This window comes from Lemur catta, chromosome 2 (assembly GCF_020740605.2).
Source record: "Lemur catta isolate mLemCat1 chromosome 2, mLemCat1.pri, whole genome shotgun sequence".
Taxonomy (NCBI): Eukaryota; Metazoa; Chordata; class Mammalia; order Primates; family Lemuridae; genus Lemur; species Lemur catta.
In genome coordinates this window covers 83,220,656-83,235,283 of record NC_059129.1, presented here as the reverse complement: position 1 = coordinate 83,235,283, position 14,628 = coordinate 83,220,656, and the positions used below count along the sequence as shown (strand labels likewise).

General features: G+C 42.1%; 1 long non-coding RNA gene and 3 other non-coding genes across 4 annotated transcripts; all 4 read left to right on the top strand.

Moving 5' to 3' along the window:
• Nucleotides 1-3,847: 3,847 nt before the first annotated feature.
• LOC123633574 lies at nt 3,848-4,003 on the top strand. Its single transcript, XR_006733622.1, has one exon. It is a non-coding gene; the product is annotated as a U1 spliceosomal RNA (small nuclear RNA).
• A 5,715-nt stretch (nt 4,004-9,718) lies between these two features.
• Nucleotides 9,719-11,545, top strand: LOC123632191. Its single transcript, XR_006733290.1, has 6 exons — nt 9,719-9,804; nt 10,134-10,351; nt 10,453-10,528; nt 10,612-10,663; nt 10,967-11,034; nt 11,264-11,545. It is a non-coding gene; the product is annotated as an uncharacterized LOC123632191 (long non-coding RNA).
• Nucleotides 10,798-10,867, top strand: LOC123633757. Its single transcript, XR_006733763.1, has one exon. It is a non-coding gene; the product is annotated as a small nucleolar RNA SNORD50 (small nucleolar RNA).
• On the top strand, nt 11,098-11,167 carry LOC123633756. The gene has a single exon (XR_006733762.1). It is a non-coding gene; the product is annotated as a small nucleolar RNA SNORD50 (small nucleolar RNA).
• Nucleotides 11,546-14,628: the final 3,083 nt, after the last annotated feature.

Below are 14,628 nucleotides of genomic sequence, written 5' to 3'. Positions count from 1 at the left end.
AAGAAAATACAAATGAGTCAGGACCTCCATTATCTATACTTATACTTCCTCCTACCAAGCAGTTTCTGTTGACTACATGATTTTCAGGTGTTAGGATCACCAAAAAAGAGGCCACTCACACAGGCAGTAGATGGACAATACTTTATGTATATAGAGAGAAGGCAGAGCAAGAACAGCTTTAATAATAAGTATAGGCCCTCCCATGGCTACTGGGTCTTGCCCGACAGCCAGGGCAGGGTGATGGTCTTCACATATTCCTCTTGTGCTGCAGGCAAAGGACCCTATACCCTTCTCACTGGGAACAGATATAGCAGTGGGTTTGGCCAGGTGCCATATGATGCACATGCTTTAAGCAGAACAATGAAATATACACCAAACCTGTAACAGGGAAAGATACTCCTAAACAAGGCAATATGCCCAGCATAGGCTGTTAGGGCCCCTTATCTCCATGTAAGGAAATGTTCCAGGCTGAAGCACATTCTTCATGCAAGGGTCAAGAGGCTGTGCACCACGGCCTTTCCCAGTAGACCCTTGCTCAAATGCTGGCATAGTAGATAAAGACGTCAAATTTGGTAGAACCAGTAACCCACCCTGAATTTGGAGGTGAAACTGGGTCCTCTGGGGCCTCAGAACAACTCTTACGGAGACTCCCTAAACACCACACTCTTCTGCCAGCAGGTAATCAAGGGCTATTCAGTTGTCCATTACCACCTCAGCTAGTGAGTTCAATGAGTCTTGTTGGTCTTGGATGGCTTAGAGAAAGTCCGAGTTACTGTGCACCAGCCAGGCCACTACAATAGGAGTGTGGGATGAAAGGGATTTCAGTGTGGGGTGGCAAGTCCAGCATTGTCCGAGCTTGCCTCCTTTCACGACATCTGTGCTGATTCTCATCAGCATCATCACGCCAGGCAAAGCAGAGGCTTCTGTAGGAATGAGAGGTGAAAAGATTAATATTCCCACTCAACTCTCTCTCCAGAGACCTCCTGAGAGGCTGAAGATGCTCTTATCCAATGACGGATGAGGCTTGCCCAAGTACAGCTACCCAGATTGTCCATGTCCTGAGGCTACAATTTCCATGGGGATGCACTGCCCCATTGCTTAACCCAAACATTTCAGCCCCAATCATCCAACATGGGAAGAGGAGGTCACATCCTAAACAAATTTGACATATCCTAAAATATCGTCCACCTATATTGAGGGATTGGGAGTTCCAGGCACAACCAGGGGAATCCTACTGCCCCAATATTCTGTCACCCCTTTGCTTGTCCCTATGGAGTCCCAAAGAAGGGTGGCACCTGAAGGTAGCATTGCCTTCAGGTTTGAATCAGAGACCCTACTAGTGATGCCACTGCAGCTTGGACAGCAAACAATCCCCAGGGAGTGCATTCCACTGCAAAAAAAAGATAAAGAATTGTTGGGTATACTGAGATTGGAATTTCACAGGCGTAGCCTAATTAGGCAACTGCCTGGTCCTCCACTTGCCCCCAAGCTCAATATTTTCAAAATGCATTGTAGTGCTATGTTTCCCTTCCACTGCAGTGCAGTGTTTGATTCCAAACGGCTTTTATTATGTGGGGCGTGCTACCTGGCTCCTGATAGTCTTTGGAGATAATTGTCTGAGTCACCGACTTTATCATTTTATTATCCTGTTTGCTTGGGGGTAATAGGGAGCATAAAAGATCTATCTTTGCTTTATAGTTCGCAAGCCGTTACCACGATTGTTTTTATTTCCATGTAGGGGAGCCTTTCATGGTCGAATCATTAATCTGTTAGTCATTGGACCATATGATTAGCCTATTTATAAGTCCCATGAGTCTGCAAATATGTAGCAGATAGTTGCTGTTGGAGTGGCCTGTATAGACATCATTACTGTATGGAGTTTGGCCAATTGGACAGAGCGTTGTCTGATCCCAGTTAGAAGGTGGCCATCCTTGGGGCAGATGGCCACAGTAGCCCGTTGGACTCCATTAGCTTTGAGTTTCAAAGATCTATCTGTGAACCAATCCATGCATTCAGCTGGAACATCTTTGAACCTTGAGCCCCATTTAGTTAAGGAAGGGAAGGAAGTGTCTCCTTCAGGCCATTAGTCCCCTTTGGCAAAGTGACTGCTTATTTATGGAATTGGTTAACCCCTTGGGGCCCAAATCAGACTCCATCTGGGATGTATCATTTTTATTTAATGATGGAATTTTGCTGAGTTTGTTTTATTTTATTAGTAGTACGAGTACCCATGTGAGGATGGACAGCTTAAGTTTTAAGGTCACATACAGCAATTCAGTGGTCAGGTATTGTTTCACCAGGGCCCAGAGCAGACTAAGAGCTGCTATTTGAAAGGGGCTATAACTGGCAGCCACGTCAGATAATTTATGTGTTTAAAACCCGAGGAGACAACATATCCAAGTAACAGTCTCTTGTTGTCACAGGCCCCAATCTGTATGGATGAGAGTCGCTGAGAACTGTGGTTCTGGCAGGCTGCAGTGGCCGCAATGGTACAGCCCGAGTCATAGCATGGTGAATGACCTTTAGAGCCTGTTTTTATTGGAGGCCCCATTTAAAGGAGGCTGCTGTTTGTGTAATCTTGATTAAAGGGACCAAAAAAATACCCAGATGTGGTAAATACTGTCTTCAATATCCAAACAGTCCCACTGTTGAGCTTCTTTCTTGTTTGTGAGTGCTGCTAAGGACAGCGATTTTTGTTTGACTTTGTCAAGAATACGCCTCTGATAACTGGCCAGGTGGCTCCCAGGACCTGCAATTGTTGAGCAGATCCCTAGATCTTATCAGAGTTGAGGGCCCAGCCTCATGTATCATAGTATCTATGACCTTATGTAGGGCCTGGTCAGTTTGTTTCTTAGGCCAGCAATGAGGACGTCATCAACACAGTGAATGACAAAAACACCTGGGGTAACTGCGCTTGTTGCAGATCTAGCCTTACCCACTGGTGGCATTTTGCAGGGAAATTGATATATCTCTGCAGAACTACAGTAAAAGTATATGTACGTCATTCTGTGTGAAAACAAATTGGTCCTGATTTTTATCCCACAAAAAAATCTAGAAGAAGGCCTTAGCCAGATCAATAATAGTGTTTTAGTCTCCAGTGTGAACCACCATTGTTTCAGTGACAGCAATGATATCAGGTACTGCAGGGGCCAATAGAGGCATCTAAGCATTTAATCTTTGGGAGTCTACTGTCAGCCTGTGGGGTCCTGAAGCCTTTTCTACAGTCCAGACTAAGCTGTTAAACTGCAAAAGGGTAATGCATAACAATTGTGCCTGCAGCGAGTTCTATATCAACAGGGTCATGTCATTTTCTCTGCCTAGAAAGTGGTACTGTTTTGTTGAATAACCTGCTGGGGCTTGGATAACTCAGGCAGTGGGTGGGAGTGAACACACCCCACTGTTGTGGCTTAAATCCTTTGTTGTGAGTGAGCACATCCCCTGAGGTGGCAGTGATGCTGCAAATAGCCAAAATGTCAATACCCAAAATGCATTCAGCAGTGAGAGCCATGATCATCAGTAACCAAAATGGCCCAAAGGGCCCTACCCAAAAGCACATGTTAGTCTGTCTGCCACAGGTCATTGCATTCGCTATTGCAATGACCTCCAATGTTCAGTTTACTCTTACCCCTTCCACGGCCTAGGATTATTGTCATTTGGTATCCAAGAGCCTCATAATAGTTTGGATTTGCTTTTTATCTTGGCAGGGGTATAGGGTCCAGTGGGAACCTGGAGACCTTGATTTTATTCCCAATCTTTTTTTTTTTTAAGGGAATAGGGTGGGGGTATGTGTAAGGGTTCCACCCTCTTTGTCTGACTCATCATATTCATAGTCAAAATTGTCTTCTTAATACTTACCTGACAGGGGAAATATCATGATCACTAAGGTGAGGGCAAGGCTCATCCATTGCACTCTGGGTGTGCTGATCTCTGTGGTTTCCCCAAATGTGGCAAACCTGACTGCATAATTTTTGGTAGTGGGGGACTGAATTTGTGCTTTCTCCCATAATGAAGAAAAAAATTGTCTTCTTGATTGTCCTGGTCAGGGCAGAGAGAAGCTATAGTCCCTTTGTTCAGGGGCTTGGAGGGATGCTATAAAGGATTCTAAATCTTTTCAATCTCATGAGCCCTCTTTTTTTGTTTGCTTTTATAGCTTAGATTAGAGTTTTCACCTCTAATTTGGTGAGACCTCTCTCTGTCTAATAGCATTGAAGGAGGTCTTCAGTAGGATTCCCATCAATTTTCATTTCATCTATCCTGTTTTAACAACAAAAGCCATATTATTCTGTGGATCAGCCCTGTTCTCTCTTTATTTATTTTTTTCTTTTTTCATCCCTTAGCCTCTTTTTACTGCATCACAAATTTCTCTATTAAAGCATTCCCATTTACATATTGGCATACTCTAGTATTCCCCACTTACAAAAACAGTCCTTTGACCTTATTTCTGTCTCTAGCTACTGACCCATTTCTGCCTTCTCACCTCATTTTCACCCCAATCCTCTTTGGGTGGACCTTCCACCATCACTGTTCCACTGAGACTGTGTTTACAGGACACCAGCCGTCTTCATGTTACCAAACCCAGTGGTCATTTCTGTTAACTGACTTGATCTTTCAAAAGAATTCAAACCAATTAACCTCTTTCTCCCTGAAAGTGTTCATTTCTGAGATATCACACCCTTCAATTTTCCCCTCAAGAGGTCTCCTTTGTTGGTTCTTTGTCCTCTACTGGAACTCTAAAGTTTGGAGTGCTCCAGGGCTCTGTCCTGAGCTCTCTCCTCTTCTCTATTTATACTCTTTCCTTGATGATCTCACTCATGTCATGCTTTAAATCCCTTACTCATGCCAATGACACTCAAGCCCTGACCTCTCCTCTGAACTTCAGACTCATGTATCAAACTGCCTCTTTAATGTTCCCACATATACAAGACATTTTCCCTACTTCAGCTTTTTAACATTACCATTTCTTGGAGTATTCATAAATCTTCAGTTGTCTGTCCTGCCTTCAAACCTAGAGTTTACGGAGCAGTTCAGACAGTGAGGAGAAGTGGGGAAAGAACATTGTATGAAGAGACAGAATTCCTTAATTCCTTTTTTTAAGGCTATTTTTTTCTGCGTTGAAATAAGTTAATTATGCTTACAATACTTAACTTGGTATACATATTTCTCCCATGATTTAACCAAAAGCTGTAATAGTGTACTTTTTTCTTATGCATTCATTACATAACCAGATCCTTATGTGTACTGACTATATTTTCAAAGGTTGCCTACTGCAGGATGTCTGCACACACTATTGGAATAATTCTAGGCCACTGCTATTGGCCCTTTTTCCTTTTCTTTCCACCCTTTTCTGTTCATATGGTTTCAGTCATCCTGTCCACATTAGTGTTTGTCAAATGGTCCTTCTCTGGCCCTGACTTTTCTTTTGGGCTACAGGCCCACATTTCTGATGGTCCACTGGATGGAACCAAGTGTTTCACCCAAAATTTAATACAACCAAAACTAAATTATCGGCTTGGCATGGTGGCTCACACCTGTAATCCTAGCACTCAGGGAGGTTGAGGCAGGAGGATCGCTTCAGATCAGGAGTTCGAGACCAGCCTGAGCAAGAGTGAGACCCCATTTCTACTAAAAATAGAAAGGAATTAGCCGGGCAACTAAAATAGGAAAAATTAGCCAGGTATGGTGGCACATGCCTGTAGTCCCAGCTACTCGGGAGGCTGAGGCAGAAGGATCGCTTGAGCCCAAGAGTTTGAGGTTGCTATGAGCAAGGCTGTCGCCACGGCACTCTAGCCTGGGCAACAGAGCAAGACTCTGTCTGAAAAAAAAGAGCTAACTAAATTATCTTCTCTTCCCTGTTCCCAAACCAGCAACTCCTGTCAATAGAGCTGCCATCCTCTTGGCTGCCTGGACTCCCTATACTTCCTCTTTTCCCTCACAGCTCATCATCATATACCTATCACTGCTTCCTTCAACACAGTTCAGGAACGCCCCAGTGACATGATCATGAGTTCGGGTCAGAAAGATTTGAGAACATTGGTTAACTGAGATCTCTATGCCTCACTTTCCTCACTTCTAATATAAAGTTTAAAATATATAACAGAATTGTGTTGAAGATTACATTATCTAATGCACATAAGAACCAAACGTATAACAATTTCTCACCATATGTTGTTCTCTTCCCTGTCTTCCATTTCAGTGGCCAGAAGTATACTGGTATCCCTCACAATATCTCATCTAAATGACTGCACTAACTTCTTACTGTGGAAAGTTAAGTGAGCAATTTCACTAAACTATAAATTCCTTCGAGAAGTTCAAAAACTTCTGTGTATTCATATTACCTTTCTCTGAAGCACACTGTATGCACCAAAGGCTCAGTGAATATTTCTTTAAAAACTGATTAAAACAATGAACTTATCTGGAAGTTTGTTACAGAATATGAGAATTTATTCTCACTATAATGAATTCTTCAAGGATACTTTTAATTTCAGTGTTGACATTTTATATGGTCTTTAAGTCACTTCAAATATTTGGTAAGTAATTTGCTGTTTCAGGTGTGGGAGCAATGACAAGGGCTTCATCCCTCAGTTCACCTTTCTGTTCCTTAAAGAGATAAACATCTTGAAAAAGTTGTGTATTGGCTTCACAGTCATTGCCTATGTTCACTGGAAGGCAGTGTTGTCAATAATCAGGCTCTGGACTAATTTCATTTTAGCATTGCCTTTCTTAGGGTTATTAGTTTATGAGTCAAAAAGAAAAATGGAAGGCTTTTTTTTTCAAAGACTGGAATATGTCACATATGTAGTACCTCCCTTACCCTAAGACAGTGGTTCTTAAACTTTTACATGTATATGAATCACCCTACATCTATACTGTCCAATAGAGCAGCCACTAGCCACGTGTGGCAACTGAGCACTTGAAATGTAGACAGTCCAAACTGAGATGTGCTGTAAGTACAGAATACACACCAGATTTCAGACTGCATATAAAAAAAGAATGGAAAATATCTCAATAAATTTTATATTGTTTATTTGTTGAAATGAAAATATTTTGGTTATAATTGGGTCAAGTAAAATATATTAGAATTAATTTCATCTGATTCTTTTTACTTTTTAAAAATGTAGGCCAGGCACAGTGACTCACACCTGTAATCCCAGCACTTTGGGAGGCTTGGGTAGGAGAATTGCTTGGGGCCAGGAGTTTGAGACCAGCCTGGGCAACATAGCAAGATCCCATCTCTACAAAAAATAAAAAAATTATCTGGGCTCAGTGATGCATGCCTGTAGTCCTCACTACTCAGGACGCTGAGGTGGAAGGATCACATAAGCCCAAGAGTTTGAGGTTACAGTGAGCTATGTTTGCATCACTGCATTCCAGCCTGAGCAACAGAGCAAAACCCTATCTCTAAAATTAAATAAATAAATAAATAAGTGGCTACTAGCACATTTAAAATTACATATGCACCTTGTACTTGTGTTCATGTTATAATTCTGAATGGACAGCACTGATTCTGATGCTTATTTAAAATGTTGATTTTTGGATCCCACTTTTAGAGATTCTGCTTTGGTAGTTCCAGGTCAGGGCCCAGAAATCTGATATTTTTCAGCTCATCAGGTTTCAACTGATATTAACAAGTCGAAGTAGGGAATCATTGTTTTATATGGCTTTGTACCACATGATTTTAACGGTCTTTAGCACAGCAGTGATTCAAAGATAACAAAGATAGTATTAGTTCTCAATTTTAATCATGTAATAATTGCCAACCCACAATAGTCATACCTGTGTTTTTCAGTTAACAAAACACACTTCAAAATATAATCACGACACACAAACTTTTCTTGGGGGTAGTGAACAATTAAGCAGTATCACAATTTTAAGTACATACAAACTTTGACTCAGTTCTAGAAATCGATCTTGCAGACATGTTCCCACAAGCTTACTATGATATTAATATAATTCACTTCAGCACTGTTTGAAATAGTGAAAAATTGGCAATTGATTAAATAATGATACCTCCAGCTGAATACTATGCAGGCTATAAAAAAGAATAAGGACATCTACGTGTACTGATATGGAAAGATGTCTATGGTATTTATGAGAAGGAAAAGCAAGTTGCATAAGAGCATATAGATCTCATTTGCATATGAAAAAATATGTACCTGTATTTGCATAGAAAGTTTCAAAAACTATTAACAGTGGTTATTGCTGGAGAATAAAACTAAGAAGAAGATTCCCAAGGATGGGGAAAGGTACTTTTACTTTGCTTCTTATGTCCTTTTGTACTGTTTTAGGCTTTTTTCAGCATAAGCAATATGCAAATTTTATATTGTACATTAAAAGTATAAAAAAATGACACAATACCCAGTCAAGTAAATACTTCATCATTTAGGTTCCTGTTAAAGAAATTTGTTTTTCACTGTTACCTTTTAATCTGGAGTTTGATCTTCATTCTAATTTTCTAAAAAACCACCAAGTACATTCATTAATTCTTTCATTCATTTAGCCAATAATTACTGACAACCTATCAATACTTCATGCAAGGCACTGTTCCAAGCCAGAAAAACAAACAGGAACGCACAAAACCAGTGTTCCTCAAACACATTCTAGTAGAGGAGCAGGACCATAAATCTACACATAAACAATTTTAATTAATAAGTGCTATGAAATAAGGAAGTCAAGACTTGAGTTTTCAAATGCTGAAATGTTAAAATGCTGTGTGCGCACACATACATTCACCCGTATATGCAAATTAACGAAAGCCTTGCTTTTGAATTTTTAAAGTTTGCCATCTGAACAAACTATTCAGGGATACTTCTCAAATTACTCTTCTTCCTGTGTTCAGTATAACTCATTTAGTACAAAGAAATTACAAATAGCAAAGCAATTCAGCTGTGCAACCTTAGGCAAATCCCTTAGCAGCTTCAGGCCTCCGTTTTCTCCTCCGTGAAATGGAGTGTTTCACCTCTCAGGTCTGCTGTCTTGGGAGCCTTCTATGGGCTGGTTTTAGAGTAAAGGCAGCGCCTGGTGCAAGGACCGAGAAGTGGGCTAGGCTCCCGTTGGGCCTAGTCACCCACTGACGGCCCGGCCGGGCGCAAGCCGCGCGGCTGGGCGGCCCTCCGGAGAGGCGCGGTACTCTCGCCGTGCAGCGGCGGATAAACGCGGCGCTTTCAGCTTTTTCACCCCAGCATTTCTGCAGCCAATTTCCCTTCCCCGGAGTGCTGCGACTAGTGCTCGCCAGCTCCTGCAGCGGCCGCCGCCTGAGCGCCTCCTGGGCGCCCGCCGCCCGCCAGCCAGCCCGGCTTCCCGAGTCGGTCCTAAGCTGAAGCCGCCCTGCGCTGCAGAACTCAAGTCCGCTCCCGGCCCCAATCTGTCCCGGGCGGACTTGGCTCCGGGCACGCGATAGCCTCATTTCCAACTGCGGCTGTTAGTTTGAATTCTGGCGCCACTCCCGCGCCACGTAGTGCCGGGTCGCTTGCCAGACTCGTAATCGACGACTCGCAGTGCGCCTGCGGGCGCGCGCCGGACTGGCGGCGCGCGCACCACGCCCCACAACCGGCCCACGAAGAAAAAGAGCCGCCGCGCGCGCTCCCGCTCGTTCGTGTCAGGAGACAGCCACGCCCCCTCTGCTCCCTCGCCCAATAGATGCGAGAGGGCGGGGCGACCTCGTTCTGACTCAAGAAAGGCTATATAGGGAACTGCTGGGGACGCCGCTCGGTCTTTTACGTCGGATTTGCAAGGTGTTGGCGTTATGTTGGGTGAGCAGGGCAATGCGGACGCCTATCCAAGCGGAAGGTGGTGGCGCAGGCCCAGGTTGGTAGTTTCAGTATTTAATGTGAAGCGATCCTAAGAGATTTGAGCTTAGAGCGCTAACTGTTGAAAGCCTGCACGTGGGAAACGAGCAGCCGGGCCGCCGCGTGTCCTGAGCCTGAGTCGTGGTGCAGGCAGGATTCGAGCCTAGGCGTCAGGAAACTGCGGATCGGCCTCGTCCTCCGCGCGCGCCGGGTTGCTTGGCTCTGGTAGCGGGCAACGCCGAGCGCGAGCGGCCGCGGAAAACCGCGCTCCCAGGATTTGGAGCGGAGGGCTAATTTAAGAGCAAGTGGCCTTTACTAACATGGCGAATGCTTTCCTTCCGTCGCCAGATTATTTCAAAACGGGCAGCTTCGCCCCTGCAGGAGACTGCTACGTTCTCAGGCGGCGTTGTGTGCAATTCGTACGAACGAAGGGGAGCGGTTTCGTGCTTGAAAAAAATCTTCAAGTGCATCTGTGAGAATGCTTTTAATTTTAAACATCGGTGCCACGCAGAACAATGGCGCTATCTTTCAGCGGTATGTCGGAGCAGTTACGTGGAGCTATGAAGGTAAGAGCTGTTAAGGTTAATTTTCAAACTCAAGGAGTGAACCTGTTGATGTACAGGAATAGAGAGTGAGGCGTCATTTGAAATTTGTTTCTTTTTATTAGATGCGTGAGAAAGTTCCAGAAACAGCTAGGAGAATATTTAATGAAACGTGACCTGGTTAAAACCTGTCTTAACCAGGTATGTGTTGCCCTTGTACTTACTAATTGAGCGTACGTTTAGTTCATACGGAGACTGAACGAAAATTTTTTGTCGTTGGACAGCATTCTGAAGCTGTAGATGTCGGGTGTCAGTGCCGAGCAGCTTCGTTTTGAAGTAAGTTGAGTAGTTGTATAAGTTCTGTAGTATTCTATAGTTCTTCCCTTTTTACTTAACTTTGGTCTCTTGTAAATAATCACTGAAATACAGCTTAATGTATTATGTGTGCATATATAAGGCATGATTGGTCTAATCAGTGATGAAACCTATCCCGAAACTGATTACCTGAAGAAAAGCATATACGGATTCGGCTTCTGAGATAAGACCAATATTCCGAAATGAAATAAATTTGTTGCACGGATTTTATAACAGTTAATGTTCACAGTAGTTAATGATACTGGCTTTTTTTCCTGCCAACAGTGAGGGTCGCTGTCTGCCCGTTGAAAGAGGCCACCTTGTTGTGAAATGCCTACATTGCAACAATTTCTGTGAGTGGAGTTTTGTTTTTTACTTTTTGCTTAGCAGTTAAGTGAATATTGCGTCCTTGGTCTTATCTGTGATGATCCTATCCCGAACCTGAATTCCTGTTGAAAAAAACTATACGGATCTGGCTTCTGAGATAGACCACTATAAGGACAGTACTTTTTTTTAAATGCCTTTACATAAGCTATTGTAATGTTGGCAGTCTTGTAAATCTCATGTTTTTTCCTTTTCTAGGACCAGTACCATGAAGTTTGCTGGTCTTTTATGTGAAAAGCTGGTGATAACAAAGACGTCCGGGAAAAGCTCTTCATTTTACAAACATGAAAGGAAAACATACAATTTCGGATTATCTTTTTTGTTTTTTAATTTTGTAAATAGATCATGAAATTTTTATGGAAAATTTTTTGCTTTTAGTTAACCAGTCTTATAATTGAATTATTCTGAATGAATATTTCACCTTTAGTCACACATTTGAACTTAAAATGTATAATTTTAATTAAAACTGCGTGAAATTTTGCACTGACTTGTGGAATAACCTTTAGTAGGGTTTTTATGAAGAGATGATGACTCAGTTTGGCAGTCACAAAAATAAGGTATGGAATACCTTGGCTTTGTGCAGGGTACTAAGTATTTCTGTATTAAGGTAGGTGAGAGCAAAAGGGAGAGACAGGAATTACTGGGGGAAGGAATGCCAGGCATTGAAATAAGTGGTTACTAACCAAATCGTGGAATATTTAGTTTTAATGTAATTTTGTAAGTCCAAATGCTTAAGCTGAGAAGCGGAGAATGGGATGCTAAAGATAATAGAAGAGGATGCTGCCCAACAATAAGTTTGTGATTAACTGGGGTCTTGAGAGAAGGTTCCAGATGACACAATTTAGGTTAAAGCTAGCCAAGCATTATTCAGAATAGATTTAGTATAAACAGTAATAGTGTATGATCTAGTCTAGATGGTTGCACCTCTTACATGGTCATTTTCCATAAATAGCTGCATGAATAAATTACTGCCAAGCCCAGATTCAAGTGTCATTGTTAAAAAAAAAATTTGTCAAGTTATTGCAATGAATCCCGTTACCTTTCCAAAATCTATTTGATTTTGTGTCTCAAGAAATGTTTCTTACAGCCATATTAAAATGCAAAGTGTAAATATTTGGGGTTTCAGGGATAACTAGTTAACTAAACTACATGGCGAAGAATTGCACGGAAGTGGATCTTGGCAAGTACTTTCCAGGGAATTAAAATACAGTAATAGGCCCTGCATGGACTGTTCATTAGGAAGCTTGGGGCCTCCTTGAAGTTAAGACATGAATTTGAGGGAGCCAGCCAATCTAAATAGGTAATTGCCCAAGTTAGATGGGGGCTTTCAATGCCTTAAGGCTTGCTGAAATCTAGAAAGGAGAAGTCATTTAACATAACAGGCTATGTTAAATGTTAATTCAGTATCTTAATCCCACCAAATAGAAGGAGGGAGCCTGTGTTGCTTTTTATTTGGAGATAAAAGTGCACCTTCACATGAGCATTCAGTAAGATGATGTGCATAAAATGTAAAAACTTTGCCTTTGCACCCTTGATCTCTGATGCCCCCTTACACCCTGCTATACTAGAAACTTTATGACATGCTCTATAAATTGTGTCTGTTGTCATCTTTCTCCCCCTGCTAGAATTTATACTTAAAATTCTAAATTTTAGAATGTAAGGGCCAAGAAGAGCTACATTTCATTCACTGACATGTCTCAAGTACCTGGAACAGGGCAAGACCCTTAATATACAGTAAATGACTCTAATTGTTGAGATCCCACACCAAACTTTCAGGGAAAAGTTCCATTTTTCTCAAGCCTGGCAAACACTTCCAAACAAGGCAAAGTTGTGAAATAGACAACTTGGCTTTGGAGCCCTCTGACCTCCTTCTGCGGTTGCTTCTGTTTTTACTTCCCTTGCTTCCCTGCAGATCTTTTAAAGTCATTATTTTTTAGTCGGTATCCAAATTAGTACTCTGTACACTGTACTATACTAGGCTCTTCAAGGGTACCAGAGTTAAAAACACTCTAATCTCTTTTATGTCAATAGTGGCACAGGATAACAAGAGAAATCAAAGGCAAGCTATAAAGAGATACAAAACACAAGAGAAACAAGTGGGTTTGAGTCAAGACCAACTCCAATGTGAGGAAGATAATACATTTAGGCATAAAACACTCAGCAAAGCAGTACTGTCCAGAGGCTGCTAGTGACGAATTCTGTGAATGTGGGCGCCAAAAGGTTGGATAGATGTGGGACAAAAGGCCAAAATGTTAAGTACCCCTACTAAGATTTTTGAGCAAGAAAGTTAGAAATGTGACCATTGTGTCATTTGAATTCTCTAAAACATTTTCAGTAGGGAGACAGTCAGAAATTCTTGTCTTTGTTGACTGAAGGATCCACACCTGAAAGTGAGAGCTGGCTCATAAAAGTACAATTTTCGTGGAAGTATACGTGGAAGCTCAATGTGTAATTAGCATCAGTTTCTGTTACTGATTCAAACCTTTTAATAAATACCTAAATACCGTTTTTCAAACACTGCAGAGGCTGTTAGTCTGTACTAGCCACCTAATTTACCAATACTGACTGGGTAATACCTTTTGTTACTAAAACTCAGGCAATAGAGTAGTTAAGAACAGGAACCTTTAAGTTAGTTGGATAAGGAATTTACCCTTCATAATATATCTGCAACTTAACAGAAGACTCAGTAGAGACCTAAAGGTACATATCTGTAATAGACTGGGATATGCTGGGTACTGACTGATTTCAAAAAGAGCAGGCTGAGTGCAGTGGCTCACACCTTTAATCTCAGCACTTTGGCGGAGGCGGGAGGACTGCTTGAGCCCAGGAGTTCAAGACCAGCCGGGTCAACGTAGTGAGGCCCCTGTCGGCGCAAAAAACAGCCATGCATGGTGGCATGTGCCGATAGTCCTAGCTACTACAGTGGCTGAGGCAGGAGGATCGCTTGAGCCCAGGAGTTCAAGGTTGCAGTGAGCTATCATCATTACATATAGCCACTGGATGACAGAGTGAGACTGTGTCTCAAAAACACAATTTACATGTCTAGCTTTAGTAACTTGTAGCCAGTAGGAATTATTTTCCTTCTTTACACCCGGCTTCCAGGTAATCTTAAAATACAGTAAGCTCAAACCTAGTATCTGATGCTTTCTAAAATTAGTTCTCTTGCCAGAAACCCAGTATCCACTGTGCTTAACTTCCCAATCAAGTGCCCTCTGAACTGATAAACACCTCACAATCTTTGCTGTTTGCCCAGTGTGTGAAAGAGCTTTTAACTGTTTTCATGGTTTTTACACCAATTTCCCAGTTAGGATTAGAGCGTTTATTTGAGTCTTGGCCTAGTAGGATAGCCTGCTTAACTTTCGCCACTTCCTGTCTGGGATTGGGACCCTCCTTCCTATGTTTCTTCCCAAGCTTGGTTCTGGATCCAAATAGGACTTATAGCATAGTACTTAGATAGTGATATTGCCACTGTCTCTACTCTTGCTTCCCCTCACTGGTCCTACATATTTGGGTACATACAGAGATCAAATGAAGCCCAAATTTGTCATGAAGTTTTGAAAATT